The sequence below is a fragment of the Piliocolobus tephrosceles genome, chromosome 2, assembly GCF_002776525.5.
Source record: "Piliocolobus tephrosceles isolate RC106 chromosome 2, ASM277652v3, whole genome shotgun sequence".
Taxonomy (NCBI): Eukaryota; Metazoa; Chordata; class Mammalia; order Primates; family Cercopithecidae; genus Piliocolobus; species Piliocolobus tephrosceles.
The window spans coordinates 178,068,008-178,074,581 of NC_045435.1; the positions used below are offsets into that span (position 1 = coordinate 178,068,008).

General features: G+C 41.6%; 1 protein-coding gene across 5 annotated transcripts in view; it reads right to left on the reverse strand.

The window, feature by feature from the left end:
• KCNAB1 (potassium voltage-gated channel subfamily A member regulatory beta subunit 1) overlaps positions 1-6,574 on the reverse strand; it is a 437,512-nt gene that overhangs the window by 201,784 nt on the left and 229,154 nt on the right. The window lies entirely within an intron of this gene.

Below are 6,574 nucleotides of genomic sequence, written 5' to 3' on the forward strand. Positions count from 1 at the left end.
GTAGGCTCTTTGTGTAGTCACTGGTGATTGTTCCCCGGGGTTTATTAAACTCTCCAATCCTAAAGATGCTGGTACCTAAACCATGATGCTTTTGATGTTATCAGAACCAAGATCAAAGTCAACCAGCCAAGGGGAGACAAAGAGGGAAGGTCTCAGCTACAATGAGAACTGGGGCCTTTCCAATAAGCCCCATACCCTCCCACAAGCTGGGGAGGCTGAAAAGGCCCTGACTCGGAAGGCCAATTTGCTGAAAGAAGCTTCTCTATAGCCAGAGGAGAAATCCCTCCCCCTCCCTCGACCTCAGGTCTGTGAGTATACTTCATGGAACCATCACAAACTCCCACATAGCTTTTTACCTGCTTAGAGCAGTCAGGTAGGGGATCTGTGGCCAGAAGCCAATCTGTTTTAAGGCCTAAACTCAAAGAGTAGACCAGCAGCATCAGCATCACCTGGGAGCTGATTAGGAATACAGAATCCAGAGCCCCTCCTCAGACCTACTGAATCAGAAACTGTATTTCAGCAAGAACTGAGGTGATTCCTGTGCATATTAAAATTAGAGAAACACTAACCTAAGATACAGAGAAGAAAATACTTCAAAGCTGAAGCAACTAGAGAGCTGTATGATTAAAATCCATTTTATGCAGGAACATCTAAGTTTCCAGCCTGGGAAGTAGAGACTGAATAAGGAGGTGAGGATAAGGAGGCTAATACGATTTTTTATAATAATGAAAGGGTCTGTGCAAATTATGTGTCCTATGGCAGTTTTTCTTCCTTAACATGTATGTAAACTTCATTGACTCTGGTGATTATTTGTTTTGGGGAGAAGTATCTGTGTGTCTAACTCCATAGCTCATATCTATGTGCTCAGGAAGAATTCTTGTGTGCCTCAAGGGGGTGAAAACATCTTGAAAAGCCCCCCATTGGACTTCCCTCTTGAAGATCCCTAGTCAGGTCAGTCAATCCCAATGTGCCTCAGCCCTGGTCATTCATTAGAAACACATAGGGAGCTTTCAAAAATTCCAATGCCCAAGCCCCATTTCCAACCAGTTCAATGTGAATCTCTGGGTTTGCAGCTCTGTGCATGGGTATTTCTAAAAGCTCTCAGCGTCTACTGGCCAGGCTAACTAAGTTGGTATTGGGAACTGTATGATGTGTCATGGAGGCCATGGCTAGGCACTGAGGTTTGTCCATAAGGAGACCCCACATGAAGAGCTTCACTTTCTTTGGTGCACTCCCTTGGATTAAGATGATAGTCAGTGAAGCTTGCATTGATAAACTTTTCTAACCGAACATCTAAATTCCTTTAGGTCTCCCCAATCCTCAAGTGTAGTCTACCTCTAGTAACCCCTGTGGTTGAGGTGGCATAGAGGCAAAAAGAAATGCAGAAGTGAAAGGAAGTGTGGCTTCCCCACACTCACACTTTCTTTGCCATTCATCTGTTTGCTGGGGATGGAGTATTATTGAAGCCACCAGGCATTCCAAGTGGCATCCACAGTGAAGCTGAAGGTAGCACAAGTTCACCTGGGAGCATGGAGGTGGTGGGAGAGGTGGGAGAAGCTGCCAGGGAGTGGCTCTGGTGAGGGCAGGGGATAAACCTTTCCAGACATATCCTGGTACTGTTTTTTAAATTGATAGTTATGACCCATTAGTTTGTCATGAAATCTATTTTAAAGGTCACACCCAGTAAATTAAAATAGAATAAAAGGTCACAGAATGAAATGAAATAGAATAGAAAATATCAGAGCTAAAGGTCTATCCCATATCTAAGGATAATTATTGTTTTGTGAAACTCTGGTTTATGGTACAATATGTATATGTATGTATGCATTAAGTCACCATACAAAATGCATTTCTTTCTATATTTTTTTTCTATGATTGTGTGCAAAGTATTTGAGAACCACTGCATTATATTTCTATGTAGCAGAATAACAATTAAATGTTAGTGGACACAGCCTGGATGCCTGGATGCAGCACTCTGTAGCACCATGACACAGATCACAGGGACAATAAGCCATGATCTCATCCTAACACAGCTCAGAGGCCAGTTGGACTCTGAGAACAACAATAGTAAGAGGGGGGAGTGACAGCATGTGAGCAAGTGTTGAATGACATGTGTTGGGCCTCAATGGCAGTGCAAATTAAGGGGAATTCAGGGCATTGGCAGTGTGGTTAAGGTGGTAAGAACTGAGTTTACTGGTATTGCTTTTTCTTGGAAAATTTGGAAGGCAGTCTGATGGGCTTATGTGCCTCAAAAGAACTTAACTCATCATCTAGATCTGGGTTTTATTTTGTATGTTTCTCTCATTTGAGGTTCAATGACTTACTACCAGCTTTTGATGCTATGAGTTATCCACGAATGTACGTGTGGTACTCTAAGAGAATCTAATATCTATATCTAGACATCTATATCAATAAACAGTGACTTTACATCATAAAATAAGTTTTGTATTTTTTGCTGTCACTGATTTTTCAAAGTGTATTAAATTTGCCATAAAAAAACTTAAATGTAAAAATATGCTGCATTTTCTAGACCAATGTATTGCATAAGGGGAGGAGTGTCTCTTTTGTTTGATAATCATTTGATCAAACCAATATTTCTCTAATTACTCACCTTAATTTTGGAGGTGGTAGAGGTGGGAGGTCTTGGAAGAATCTAATACTTCAGGAAGAAACAACAACAACAGTGGAATAGCCTGCCATTATATTTTGGGAGAATATAACTCTACCTTGGCAACAAAGGTGGCCAATAAAGACATAGCAATAAAAGTCTGGGCAGGCACTCAAATTATAAGACCCATTTCCTCTCCTCATACTGACTTGCCCAATCTGTTGAGATGATCACAGGCCCATTGAAGACTTTGCCTGCAAAGTCCCTACATTGGCTGTTTATTTCAGATCAGCTTGTCCAAGGCAGCAGGAAAGACAGACCATCTGGAAAGGGAAGGACGTGGTCAACAGACATCAGCGGCAGCACTATCCAAGATGGGTTAGGAAGGATGGATGATGGCCCCCAAACTTGTTCACATGGCCCAAAGAAAAGTGTAGGTCGAGATGGAACCAGTTCCATCTGCCACGGCACCCCTCAGCTACATCTGCCAGGACCTCGCACCGGGCATGCTCAAGAAAGGTGCTTCTGGCTGAGGATGGTGCACTGTGATGGTCTCCGTGCCCCTCCCATTCGAAGAGAGGTGTAGCGGGAATTTGGCATTTAGTAGAATTTTTCTCTCTTTTAGAAGGAAAACTGAATCACTGCTAAGGACTTTGGGGGTTTTACTTTATTTTTTCAGCTTGTCTAGAAGTCATTTTTCATTGGGTTTTTCCTTTTACTTAAGCTGAACTGCCTTTCCTGGGAATTTCTCTGTAGTTTGACCATATGTTTTTAAAGATATGTGTTAGCAGTGTTGTTGGAATTTTGGTGGGGGTTGAGGCCGTATTGGGGTAAGGTGACCAGGAGCACCCCAATCTTGTCTATGACACACTGCCCACATGGCCACAGCCCCATGAAGTGCCAAGGGAGATACAGGCACGGGACAATGACTCACTGAGATGAGCAAGCAGGAGAAGCTCTCTCTGCTGCTAGCCGGGGTTTGCTGGTGCTGCCAAAAGCAGAATCAGGGGAACTGGAAGCTGGGACATGGTCAGGGATACAGACCCAGTGGGTCTGTTTTGTCTCCCTTAAACTTACACTTGAAATTTACCACACTCTGGGATGTTTAGTGAAATGAAAGAAGTGCAAATGCTAGGCCAGGTGCAGTGGCTCATGCCTGTAATCCCAGCACTTCGGGAGGCCAAAGCGGGTGGATCACCTGAGGTTGGGAGTTCGAGACCAGCATGACCAACATGGAGAAACCCCATCTCTACTAAACAATACAAAAATTTGCTGGGTGTGCTGGCACATGCCCGTAATCCCAGCTACTCGGGAGGCTGAGGCAGGAGAAGGAGAATTGCTTGAACCCGGGAGGCAGAGGTTGTGGTGAGCTGGAATTGTGCCATTGCACTCCAGCCTGGGCAACAAGAGCAAAACTCTGTCTAAAGAAAAAAAAAAAAAAGAAAGAAAGTATAAGATGACTGACTCCCCAAGGGAAAGTGGGCCATTGTTTTCAACTTAAAAGGAAGAAAAGAGAGTTCTGTCTCCATATGCGAAACCTTTGAGCACACAGCAAACTGACTGATGTGGCCTTGGAACTTGATCAACCAGATTTGTGAATCCTTCCTTGAAGCAGGCAGTGCCAGGAGAGGCACAGAGTTCCCCTCATCTCTGGAGGCCAGCAGCACAGATCACCCAGTGGCTTGCAACATTGTTACTTGTGTACGTAAGCAACATTGTTACTTGTATGTACATCACAGTCCCTACCATACAATAAACTTCCTCACAGTGGGATCTGCGATTAGTTCATACTGCAGTGTCTGGAACAGAGAAATAGATAATACTTGAATGTGATACAGCATAAAGAAAGAAAACAGTATTAATCAAACATGCTTTATTGCTATGTTAGATATTGAAATCTATCATTGTATTTAATTATCACAATCATTTTTTCAGGTAGGGATGGATCATTGTTCCCTTTCACACATGAGACTGAGGAACAACTTACCTAAGGTTACTAGTGGCAAACACTAAGTGGAGAGAGAGATGTGAACCCAGATTTGTCTAACTCTGAGACTGTGATCCTTACATTCACTGTGATTTCCTTTAAGTTTCCAGAATAGAGTGAAAGGTACTATCAACCACACACAGTGAATGTACCGTCACACTCTGAATGGATGTACTATGGCTCTACAAAGGGGCCTCATCGGTAGAGAAGGCAGTGACCACTGGGTATCTCTAGGTAAAGTGAACTCTGGCTCCAGGAGGAGGAGGAGGAAGAAGAAGGAAAATGAAAAGGGAAGGATGAGAGAATAAGAAAAAAGGAGGAATGAGGAGGAAGATCCATCAAGGAAAAAAGAAGGAAGTGGGGGAAAAAAAACATGAAACAAGTCAGACCATTATTATTCAGCTCTCTGATTCTTATGAGAAATGCTCCAGTCTCTCTTGGCAAATAGCGCTAAAGCCACCAGCCCTCTACTCCTCAACATAGCAACTTCGTCACTCCAACCCGCCCCAACTTCGGTGTTCTCAGGTGATGATTTTCCACCTTATCTCACTTGTATATAATGCGACTTTGTTTCTAGAGGAGGAGTTATTGGTCTTTCAGGTAGAAACAGATGATTTGAATAATGTCTGTGCATCTAAATGCCATGTGAATTATGTCAACTTAGTACAATTGGCAGCAAACGCAAAAAGTTGGGATGATAAAGTGACAACAATCGCAGTCACTTATAAAACTCTGATTTTTACTTGCCGACCAGGTCTGCACACTACAATAGCATTTTCAGTAGGTCTTATGTCTAGTCCTTGCACTTCAATTAGCTATAAACATATAACGCTAATTTAATCTGCATTTATCACAAAAAATCTAGTTTTGAGATTGTAGTCGTTGGATTTCTCATGTGAAACTTGCTTATGAATCTGGACATGATTGAGCTGTGATATATCAACTCACCAAACTCCACAACTGGTTCAGTTAACTGGGCTGCCCAAGTGGGTGTCCATCCTTCCTTCCTGCTCCTTGTATTTTTTTTTTTTTCTCAAGATAAAGCACTTGTTCAAAAGAAAGAACACTCCCTTCGAATCTGCAAAAGGCATCTCCAGGTTTGTCACTGGAAATTTACCATGAACACATATGTACAAATAAATCAGTCTAATTTTTCATCAATATAAAAATCAGCACCCAAATGTCTTTAATCCGTGCCTTTCTGAACACGTATAATTCATGGATTGCCAAAATTAAACTCGAAATTCTCTTCAAGGTGCTGTTTAGAGTTATGGCCTATAGATTAGCTTGAAAAAGTATTTGTTGTTATTCCCCATATATTATGAAACTAATTCAGTAACAGCCATGATATTAGCACTATGGTTAAAAATATTACTTTTTTTTTTTTTTTTTTTTTTTGACAGAGTCTCACTCTGTTGTCCAAGCTGAAGTGCAGTAGTACAATTCCAGCAAACTGCAACCTCCGCCTCCTGGGTTCAAACAATTTTCCTGCCTCAGCCTCCCAAGCAGCTGGGATTACAGCCACCCACCACCACATCTGGCTACATTTTTTGTATTTTTAGTAGAGACAGGGTTTTGCCATGTTGGCCAGGCTGGTTTCACACTCCTGACCTCAAGTGATCCGCCCGCCTCAGCCCTCCAAAGTGCTAGGATTACAGGTGTGAGCCATCGCACCTGGCCTGTTACTCTTAAATATTTTCCAGATTCCAAAAATTAAATTAGACCAATAATTATAGTTCCTAGAATTATAACCGTTTCTGACTTTTTACTCCCAAGTAGATAACCATAAATCAACTTCACAAAAATTACATCTCACAGTAAAATATAAAATGCACAATGTTAGCCAAAAGGACCTCAAGCTATTATTTTCATATCTGTGTAATGCAAAAAAAAAAAAAAAAAAAAAAATAAAAAAAATTAATTTTTATAAAACCCACTTTGACAGTTAGCACTGTTTTTTTTTTTTTTTTTTTTTTTTT